The sequence below is a fragment of the Anser brachyrhynchus genome (assembly GCF_964034855.1).
Source record: "Anser brachyrhynchus genome assembly, chromosome: 20".
NCBI classification, from domain to species: Eukaryota; Metazoa; Chordata; class Aves; order Anseriformes; family Anatidae; genus Anser; species Anser brachyrhynchus.
In genome coordinates, this window is record NC_137713.1 from 3,130,710 (window position 1) to 3,142,288 (window position 11,579).

The 11,579-nt window shown below is 42.5% G+C and overlaps 1 protein-coding gene across 16 annotated transcripts in view; it reads left to right on the forward strand.

Annotated features, from left to right (window-relative positions):
* Positions 1-11,579, forward strand: part of BCAS3 (BCAS3 microtubule associated cell migration factor) — a 357,411-nt gene that overhangs the window by 227,473 nt on the left and 118,359 nt on the right. The window lies entirely within an intron of this gene.

The window sequence follows — 11,579 nt, forward strand, 5'->3', positions numbered from 1 at the left end:
ATGTAGTAAAATCAGAATACTTTAGAGATGCTATAACACCATAAAGAGTAAACAGAGGAATAATAAGAGGAAAAACTAATTAAAGTAGTAATAAACTTCTTGATTTCTTTTTGTAGTTGCCAGTTTCAGACTGCTGAATTTTTCCTCTTAATTCTTGTCTTGCTGAAGTGTGCTTGCGAAGACCAGATACCACGGGTTAATTTTAGAGGTGGACACTTGAGCCAGGCTCTACCTGCCCAGCAGTGAGCTGAGTGGAAGAATTCAGCAGGGAGAAAGCAAACACGGTCATTTCAAAGCTGAGCAGCGCCATTTCCTCTGCAGATTGCTGTTAGGTTTCTGTCTTGACAAAGTTATTTTTGATTTTCTGAAGTGCCTACCTACAGTTTCAGTTCTGTGAAACAAAACTCAAAAATTAGAGAACCGAATGGAGTCTAGGTAGTCTAAGTAGGACAAGGAGCTGGCAGCAGTAGATGATGATGGTGCATTAAGTTAAAAGACCAAGGGGAGGGAAGAATCAAAGTATTTCAAGTACTATTGCACGAAGTAACTGGTAGGAAGGATCTGAGTTCGGTAACATCCAGGGAATGCACTAGAACAATTTCAGGTCTGGAATCCAAGTTAAATACCTTTTTCAGGGCGCACAATTTGCCTTGCAGAATGTGAAAATAAATGCTGTTATTCATTATAACAAATGTGGTGCTTAGGAAACTGAGCAGGCGTATGTTACTTGGGGCCAGTTTTCTGTCCAAGGGAAATGTGTTGCTGGGCTAAAGATGCGAGCTTCCCGTGTTGGTGATCTGCAGCCTTCCTGACAAAGAAGAGCCACCACCTGTAACAACAGGGCTTCGTGTGAATTTCTTAACTCCACCAGTTGCTTTTGAAGCACATTTCAGTACGCTTTTAGCTTCGTTGGTAACAAATTTCTATTCCTACAGACTTAAGATAGGGTGGGTTGGAACAGGCTCCTGATATCTCAGTGATGGATGATCTCAGGTGTAGTGGAAGGAGGGTTGTGCATTAAACAAGAGGTGGCGAAACAATGTCAGGTAACAAGAGCTTTCCTTAGAAATTGTGGTAATTAAATGGTAAGCGTATTGTCTGTTAATTAACATCCCTGGTTCTTGGAGTACAATTCTAAAGCACATTACATGGATTAAGGGAGGTAAATTTTAACTTATGTACTGGCAGTTTAAAATGTATTGTTGATTTAATCTCATTGAACTGCTCAACAAAGAACAACTGATCCATATTACTCACCAGAACTTGAACAGGAAAGACCAAAGAAGAAGAAAAGGCTGAAAAATAAGCTGTACAGTAGCTGACATGCTGAAAACTTCATGTAATGAGCACAGAAGAATTCATAAAATGGAACACTAATTCCTTTCTAGAAGACTAGCCAAATGGAAATTTGCCACACACACAACTGGTTAATTAATAGTCAGGCCCATCATTTCACGGTAGGATTTTCTATGTAAGGAGTCTCTCTGCTTAAAACAGAGCTAGGTAAAAATGATCAAAGTTACATTACCGTGCTTTAATTATTTTAAGTCACTTTCAGGTTTACATAACTCTAAACTGACCTGTCTTAGGATTTTTCAGTTACTTTCCTCTGGGATAAATTTCCTCTTCTTCCTGATACACTGATTGGCAGAGCTGTTGGTAAATGGGATCAATCATACTCCCATTTCTACAAATACAATGTGCCTGAAGAACTCCTGCTTTGCTATATACAACAGTAGTTGGCCTCAGCTTGTATGAATTGCTGTTAACTTACTTCAACCTTACAACTATCCCTATCAGCGTAGCTTCACTCGTGAGTTACTCTTCAGTACTTTTCCATATGAAATTTATGCAAAGGGTATTTTTTCTTGGTAGCCATCTTTGGTTTCGAAGCGCAAAACCAATGAAAAATAGAAGCCATAGCTTACAGGCATTTCCTTCCTTCACCTAGAAAGGAGACTTCAGTGCTCGGTTGCACTAACGCACCGCTGGGCTTGCCCTCCGTGGCCGCAGGGCTTCTCAGAGCCGGGCCGAGGGCTAGGAGTGCTTTGGAAGGCAGCATGAGGCTTGTTTGCAAAGGTTACGTCTGTAAGTGGGTTCCTCATGACCTGACGCACAAAAAGCTCAGACGCTAGAAGGGTTTGGTTTGGCCGGTGGTGAGGAGAACTGCTGGAAATATTTTCATCATTTTGTGAGCTGGTCCGAGATGTGTAGGGTTCAGATTAAGGAGCCATTTAACTTTTGCTTTCTAAAGCAGGCAGCAGAGCGGGACCAAAAGGAAGGATTCATAATATAAAACAGAAAATATTTTAAAGCAAAAACTCCTCCTCAAATAGAATATTTCTGTACTCCTGTTTTCCTCCAATATGAAGCAAGAATGCTTAGCTTTGGTATTAAACTTTTAATGGCTTAATGCCATTCTGTAGCTCTTTCATTTCACATGTGTTGAAAAAATTAATTCTTGTTTCATCTCTTACCAACTGTGGCTCTAACTGTAGTGTCACTTTTCTGCCACCTAAAGGAAGGAGGAGTGCCCCGTGGGTTCGTGGCCGGTGAGGAATATTCTTCCTCAGTAAGTGAAACCCTCTGTCATCGCTGTAGACCGAGTTTTTCTCCCCAGCTCCTGATTCCCATTGTCCCATGATGCAGTGACCAGAGGAGCAGGACGCTTTAAAACCTCATCATAAACTGTAATTTAAACCCCGACGTTTTAATAGTGACTAAATTTATAATTAATTTGGGAGGAATTTTTTTCTTTATATCGTGGCTGCCCGGCATACAGGCCGCAGTCCAACAAAGCACTTACATACATGCTTAACTTCAAACATGCGACGAGCTGAAGTCAAGTATGTGCTTAAGTGCTTCCTTTGCTATATGCTGCCTGCCAGTGACACACCGCAGGATGTTTGAGTCCACGGTAGCAGGTGAGTCGTTTTGTAAATCTCCCCATATTATGAAGTGATTTCATGACAACTTTTCAACTTGAAATAATAATTCCTGGATTTTTTGGCATAAGATGAATTGGTCTCCCCATATGCATACACGGGTTTTGAAACGTAGTATTGAAAAATATATAATTTCACCTTCTGTCTGTGCCAGTTCCCAGGAACACCAGATGGGTGTTTTTTTTCCCCGTGTGTGAATTTGGATCCGCAGCTAGAACTGAAAACTTTGTGCCTGAGATCAAGAGGTCGGTCGGTATCAATCTGTAGGGAAATCATTCAGGCTGCGGAGAACTTCTTGGTGCTTTCACAGCTTACGTTCTGTTTGGTAAAACAAAACCTGTGATTGAGATTATTTGATTGATGAGTGTTTCAGTCCTGGCAGACATCCTGAATTTGAAATCTTGTAGATTTTTAGTGCTTTTAAAGAAATAGATGTGTTTTTTTTTTTAATTAAAAACGGGATCCGAAGAAAAAGAAGAGAGACACAAACCCGCGTGTGTGTACGCCCTTTCACAGCTGGGGTTTTGGCAAAGTGTCATTCCTGCTGTTAAACATGGTGACCTTGCTGCCTATGATTTACTAACTGTTTTACAAACATTTCCTCACTCTGTGAGGTTTGATATGTTCTCCATCCTCAACAGCTCAACAGAGTCACTCAACCACTGAGCCAAACCTGCCTTTGTTTACAGCTTTTCCGGAAATTTTCACAGAGCAAAAAACTTTCTCCTTTTCCAATGTTTTATTTTTAAGTCAACACTTTCTGTGGTTTATTTGTGCAAAGCAACATTCGGGTACAAGGTACTGCACCGTATCCAAGTGGGAATTGCTGCCTTTCTAAAAATAAATGGGGGGTCATGTGAACCAGTGCAGAAAAATCTAGAGATACCAAGTATTACAGGACCTTTACATTTGGTGGTTCTTTTTTCCATAATATTTTGGGCCTGGATTTTTCTGAACTTTTTTTCCCACATTAGTTTCTATAATAGAGCATAACGTAAAATGATGAAACGCAGGAAGGAATCTTCTTTTAAACAAAATTATCAGTGTTAAAAATAACAATCCTTTTTTCCCTCAGTGTGCGTTTTTTCTTGTGAGGGGTTTATTTAGTAGTCTTACCATAGATATAGCCAAAGAGTTGAGTAATACTTAAGTGGCATTTTATTTATTTACTTAAACCTTAATTTTCCTAAGTGCTAATTTGCCCGGTGTGCCTTGAAGCACCTTTGATTTCAGTTCACGTTTTGGGCAGGGAACTCAAAAACCCCGGTGTGCTTTGGGGGAAGAAGTCAGATAGCTGTGTTCTTCTCCGCATTGCCTGGGCGAAAACTTAGTGCAAATTAAAATTAGAATGGGATGGGAATGTTTTTATTAAATGTTTTCACAGTGGAGATATGTTTCATGGAAATGTACTTGTTTTGATGACAGCGATTCTCAGGGTCAGGATGGGATTTCGTGTGAAAAAGGAGATGAGAATACCCTGTGCGGGGTTGGCGAGGACGCGCGCAGGGCTCCTCCGTGCCCAGGTAGCCAGCAGCTGCCATGAGTGGTATTTCCTTCCATTCTCCTTTCTTCAAAGCACGCGTTTCTTTAACATATTTATTGTTTCTACCGAGAATGCTACTAGGTTCAGCAGCAGGAGAGACGTACAAAATACTGGCGTACAAAATCCTTTTCAGCGTTCTCACAGTTCTTGGTATTTCAGAGTAACAAAAGAACATAGTTATTTTAGTAACTTTTTTTTTCATAAACTTATTATCGGTAATACAAGAGGTAAAGAAATTTGTGGAAGATTTTCTATTAGGTGTACAGGTCACTTAGGATTGTGTTATTGTATTATAAGTGTACCTCCTGATGAGAAACCTGTACTCGGTTTTCTCTCCTGATCAGCATATTCTTCAAGCTATATCCCCCTGAATGTATACTTTCAGACCTATCTGAATAATAAAAGTTTCCTTGGGATTTTATATCATTGAAGTAGCTTGACAGAGTAAAATGTAAATGACCTACAGAGGTCTCCACATTGAAATCCTGCACAACAAACACAGATGCTGTCAGAATACCTTGATATGTTTACATTTGTGTGCTGTGAATTTATTACATATATTGCATTTTTAATCCTGTGAAATACAAGTGAATTGTAATTCTAAATCTTGCTTTTAAATGCATTAGATTATTAATGCTGTTAAAGGAAATACCCACAAATGGAATTACTTCTGGAGGTTTCGCTTGCTTGTTTTAATCACTCAGAACCACTCAGGCGTTTGAAGTGAATTTCTGTAGCAGGGTGCCAAGTCAAAACGGCAGACAGAACGTGCACCAAACTAAAGCAGCGTTTACCTACTGATGAAAAATGTTTTGAAAACATATTTTATATCTAGTAATTTAGTATTTGTTACTTAATGGCAGTATTTTAATGGAAACTGTTGGCAAATGTTTTTGAATACTGTATCTCTTCAGTTTTCTTAATATGGGATGGAAAATTAACTTTTTTTTTTTTTAATCTTGAGTCCCTAGCAGCAGCACACAGGCTTACAGCAGTGTGAGCATTACCAGTTCCTGGCTGCCAGCAGCAGGGACAGTGTGACAGTCTTGCATCCTGCATGGCATATTCCTGCTCTGAAAAAAAAAAAAAAAAAAAAAAAACACAGAAAAACACAACTATTTGCTGTTTCAATTTCTGTAAAGCGATGGTGTGAACAGTTGAATAGTAAGTGACTGTCTTAGAGGACAGAATGGCCAGAAATGTGGTAAAAGAGAAGGGGTCTGCAGATGCCTGTGGCACCCATCATGTTAGAGCATCTTCTGTCTGGTGCAGTGCAGGTGTGAAAGTGGCAAGTGAGTCTCAAGTCCATCTGCTTATGAACAGGAACTGCTGCCACGTGTTCGGTTTCTAGAAAAGTAACTAGGACTTCACAGAGATCACAGTTAGGTCCACTGCTTTCATGAACAAGCCTGTTGTGCCTGTGCTGTGAATGCAAACTGTTAAGTTCTCCCTGTAACTTGCTCTGGATTTTTTGAATTTGTCTTAAAATGAGGGGAGATGAGCGTGTTTATATTGAAGCTGCTGGTAAGCATTGCATATTTCATCTTGAACAAGCAAACTTTGAAAAGTGGCTTCTATGTGGGCTTCCTGGTGTTGCTGAAGCGTGCTGCTTCTCTCGCAGTTTGTCTTGGCAAGGCTTCTGTGCAGGTGACAGAGTGCAGAAATGTGCAGTGATTAAATATAGGTGCGCACTTCTGTGTGTGCTGAGGATTCTCTGATTTGTTAAGTGATTTCCTTAAACTTGTAGGTGTCTCTATAGAGCTTTAAGCACTTTTTGCAGAAGGCTTCTCCAGTGTCAAGTAGGCGTTTTGCTCTGTTCAGGTCCCGTTCAGGAGAAGTGGAACAATCAGGTAAGGAGGCCAAGCGGGACTTGATTTGGAAGCCCCAAATACTTGGATGTTCTTCTCTCTAGAAGAATGTAAAAACAACATTTCACTGATACGTAATGCTTGTGAGTATTTGATAAACTGCTGGATTTCTTGTTATGTGCCTATCCTAAGAAAGAAATATCACTAAATTTCAGTTTCAGATCATTTTCATTCTGATTTTATTGCAGATATTGTGATTTAAACAGTGAAGATAAAACATACTAAGATTCAGGGATGTAGCTAGGGACTTGCGTTTCTTCTTCTCTCAGCGTTTGGGGTTTTCCTTTTCTCTTTGAACCTGCCTTTAAAATGTTCTCGTGTAGTTTGGTGGTTGTCTGACCTTATGCCAGGAAAAACAGAGCGGACGCACCAGCACAAGGGCGTGACGTGCCATGCCAGTGCCCTTGGAGGACATACCTTGGCTGCAGCTTGGCTTGAACCCATGACGCTGGTGATGTTAATCATCCCAGAAATGGAGAGAGCAACACAAGTGGCATGCTTGGTCTTGCTTTTAGTTGGCAACAGAAGCTGTTGGTGAGTGTCTTCTTACAAAACAGATGTCTGCACACCAAGAAACCAGGTGCGAGTCCTGACCATAGGTGTGCTTCAGAGGCAGTTCTGGCTGAGTCCTGCCTGCAGGGAGAGAGGTGTGGGGAGGAGAAAGGGGGAACGATATCCACCTTCGTCCCTTGCAGTTAAAAACACAGCAGCCCTTGAAACGGCTGGCTGCAGACTTCAGTCGGCTCACCAACGCTCTCAGCGTGCTTGTGGTTCGAGTATATGATATAAGTAGCGTAGAGTGGTTTTGTTGCTATGGGAAAAGTGCTAAAAAAGGCTGTATCTCTTGTACAGCTCAGATCCTTTGGGTATTTAACATACAATTTCTGCTAAGGACACTCAGAATTATACCTCTGATTCTAAATTGCTTAAATGTTGAAACATATGGTCTTGTGTGCTGTTCACTAGGAAACAACTGTCTGTATCCAGGCTGCCAAATTCAAACAAACTCATACTGGAGAAACAGGGAGTCGGAGGCAGCTCAGCAGAACTTTTTGGAAGTGTTTTTACCGAAAGGCAAACCTGACGTATAGAAAAATGCTAATTAAACTAGTGCCATATATCAGTAACAGATAATTAAATGTTAATAGCTGAGAAGTTTTTCAATTAAAAATGAACTGTGTCCTCATGATTTCTTCTGGGGGCCAGGTTCGTGTAGCTGTCATTTGTTGAGCTCTCTGCTACAGTAATCATTTTAATAAAATGCAATTATCTGCATAATTAATTTCTTTGACTGCTGTGCTGTGTCCTTCTTTAGCAGAGGCCAGAATGTCAAAGATCAAGTAGACTGGGGAAAATAAAAAATTCACATTGTGAAAGGATATAAAAAATACTTGGAATTTCAATGCATTGGCTTCTATTTATCTCAAATGTCAAGGGCAGTGTAAAATGTATTTTTAAAATGTGTTTTTGTATGGTTTGAGCCCATTCTTGGCGTAGTTGTGAATCTAGAGGGGCCATTGTTCTTTGAGAGAGTTTGAGGGGGTTTCTTTGTACAAAGTGACAAAAAGAAGACTTGGAGTACTGGGCTGCCATTGTTCCTGTGCGGCGCTGTAAAATTTGATTTGAAATTAGGACCTCAGGGCAAGCTCTTCAATAGCCAGTTTTTATTTTCTGCCAGCATTTTAATCACTCTTGGGCTTAAAGTGGATGACCAACATAATGCCTCTATGTTTAATAGAACAGTTCATATCTTGAAGGCCAGTTAACTGAATTCAGGGATCTGTCATCTGCCCAACATTAGTCTTTTCTGTTTCCTGTCTATTTATGAAGATAGCTCTCCATTCCAGCCAGCTCTCAAAGAAGAGCAACTCTTTCTTTCTGCTTTTTTTCCCTGATTCTTCAATGTACGAACGTCTCTTTTGGTGACCTCTTAAAGGAGCCGAGTCGCAACGTGGCCGCAGTGCGGATGTGAGCGCTGGCGGGAGCATGGGGCTGTGCTAACGCGGCTGCTGCATCTCAGGGGCCGAAGGGGAGGGAGAGGTGGAAGAATCAGATTTCGCAGAGACACGGAATGACGGGAAGGGAGAAGTGGTATGTTGGCCTGAGCCTCGCACGCCTCGTTGGGATTCACATTGCAGAGATGTGTGAAACGAGGAAAACAGGGAAGAGGTGCTGGAGTTTTAAAGAGCTGACGACCGAGCTGTGCCTCGTGCTTAGGAAGGACTTGCAAGGCGACGGTGCAGTTGCAGTGCTTTAGTCAAGCTGCACATGGGGCAGTTTGGTGTGCTCCCGTGGTGTGAGCGCCGTGCTGCCCGTAATTGTACCCTGCTTGCAGGGGGGCCACCGGGCTCCTTGCCTGCTGCCAGCTGCCCGGCAGGCACGTGGTGGGGCTCTGGATGTTCAGGAATCTGCAGGAGCCAACGCTGTGGGCAGGTTCACACTAATGGAGAAACCGTGCTCATTCAAGAGAGGACAAGGTCAGAATTGTATTTCAGGTTTAAAGGCGTTTAAATATGAGTTAACGAGAAGGAGGTTTTGCTGTTCATTTCTCAGGCACTGCTCACCCCAAGGTCAACAGCAAATGGGGGCTGGGCCCTTCCCTTCAAAATACATCGCTGAGTTTTAAGTTTGCTAGTGCTGTACTGAAAGACATAGATTGGAAGCAGTGTTCATTCAGTGATTTGGTTCATGCCCACTGAGCTTCGTGTCTGCCAGCCGGTATCCCTGGTCTGCATCGAGACAGGTATTGTGAGTGCTAATTATGACGGTGCTGGTACGTATGATGAGGGAGTGGACTTAAACCACCAGGCTGCTTCCCACAGACCACTAACTGCTCATGAAGCAGCGAGGACTGCTGATTACGTTTGAACTGGTCAAAGCTGACACCAGTAGCTTAAAGTACAAGGGAAAATGTTTCATATCCCATTGCTGATTATGATCTGTTGTACATTATAATTAATTCGTAGCCAGCTTAATTTTTTTTCAGTTGGTCAGAAATGAAACAACTTTAGACACAGATTACAGTCTTCAGAAATAGCTTCAGTCAAACTCATCTGACGCTTTTGTTGTCTTTATTTGTACTCAGTCAACAAAATCTAGCTTGTGTTCAACACTTCTCTGTGTGCCGATGGAGAAGAAAAGTGTCTCACCAGGGCTGGGGAACTGTAAGAGGTTAACATATTCTGCATCATCAAGCACAGCTTTTCATTCACTTTCAAATGTAGCTGTGTGGGTGGCTACACAATGTGGGAAACTCTTTTCATTGAAGAATCTGAATATTTTGTAAGGAAGTGAATAGTTGCAAATAATCTTTTCTGTAGCACTGAAATAAAGAACAAATGAGCTATTCTCAGAAAATACTGAAGCATTATTGTCTTCAGTCATTTAACAGAGCTATAGAGAAAAAAATATTCCAAACTTGACAGATTCATATCCTAATCTTTTGCTCCTTCATCAGGAGACTGTGTAGCTGGTACCAGTTAAAGCAGAAGGAGTTAAAGGGCTAAATTTGCTTCAGCACTGTATGGAAGTAAACATTTTAAAAAATACAACTCAGGCCTTTAAATAATGAATGTCAGCTAGAACTAAGACAGCCAACCTGTGGCTCGTGGACTGGATGTGTCCTCCAAAAGCCACGGCAGCCGGCGAGCGCCAGCTGTTCGGCCCTCGTGGGAGCGCTGCTGCATGCCACCCGCTTGTCCGAGGGCCCGTAGCTCTCCCCGTCCTCTGAGACGTTGCTGTGGGTTCGTGTCAAAACACCGCGTATGGTTTGGTAGAGCACACAGTTATATTTTAGGAGACAAAAATTGTAACAGATGCCACATTAGAATGGCTGAATGAAACGGGGGCTGCTGTGGTGCTGGGCGAGATGCAGCCATGGGGCCAGGAGCTCCTGACCCCGTGGAACCCCGCTTGGGTCCCACCTGGCCTCCGAAAGAGTGGCACGAGGCAATGTGACAGTGAAGTTCTGCCTTTGTTATTGTAGTGAGGTGAGGGATTTCATCCCTCAGGTATTAATCTAACACACTACGACCTGGTTAAAGGCCAGGGCCAGGCTTCAGGAGCCCCGAGCTGTGTTCGCAGTTCTCCTTTCTCACCTTTCCGTCGTGATGTTGAATAGTGATGCTGTGGGGCTGACGCGGTGCTTTCCCTGCAGTCTGCAAGCCTCCAGTGCTGCAGAGGGTTTCAGCGCAGGCAGCTCTGCACACACCTGTGCTCCCGTGCGGATAAAACTCGGAGCAAGCACCAGGGCTCTCCAAGGCGAGCCCGAGTAGGTCAGCGTCAGCCTCAACTAAGTGTGATTAACTTTATCCATCTCCTGGTGTATTTCTTTCCAATCCACTCCAGTGCTTGATTTAATTTTCCTTTTATGTAAACTCAAAGATTTAGCTTCATTAGAATGATTGCAGGGATTCACTGCATATGGCCTGTTGCTTTCCTTATCCCTCCAGGGTTTTCTTACCAAGCACTTCAATCTGTTGCAGTGGGGGGAACGTTTAAGAAGTCACCAAAGCAGGACATGAAAGAACTGTCATGAAAACCTTGCTCGGAGAGGAAGCCTACAGGGAATCCTGCCTGAAAAAAGGAGCAGCAGGTTCGATGGGGTCGCAGAGGAGGGATCCGCCCCTGGTGACCCCGGTGCCCGCGGAGCAGCCCCGGTCCCGAGTGCGCAGCCCGTGGAGCCAGGCTGGGATCCCTCAGCTCCTTGTGCTTAGTGCAATCAGTACAGGCTCTTTATTTTATTTATTTATTTATTTTTAATTAATTGCGAAATGGTTTGAGGGAGATTTTATAAAAAACAGTAGGTGTACTTGTTCGAAACTACCTGCTCCACATGTCTGCAAAAGCAGATCTTGCCTTGCGTGAGCCTTTCATTTGTTTCCACCTTTTCAAAAACCAGTCGCAATTGTCTTCAAGTTTTAGGAGGTTAATGTTGTATAGACCATTTTAACCACCGTTTTAAACTTGTTTTCTTATCAAAAAAAAGGACTTCTGGCTTTTTCCACAATATTAGATCTATCATATCAGAGTACTTTATTGAATATTTTATTGACCGTCTGCTTGCCCTATGCTAACCTGCCTGACATCCAAAGTTTCTCTCTCTCTGGAGATGCAATGTCAGTTCTCATTAAGCAGCTGAGCGTGAATTTTCTCTTCATATTTCCTGTGAATAAACTTCATCCCAGCAGGCAGGCGCTGGGCCCTGCTGCAGCACGGGGGCAT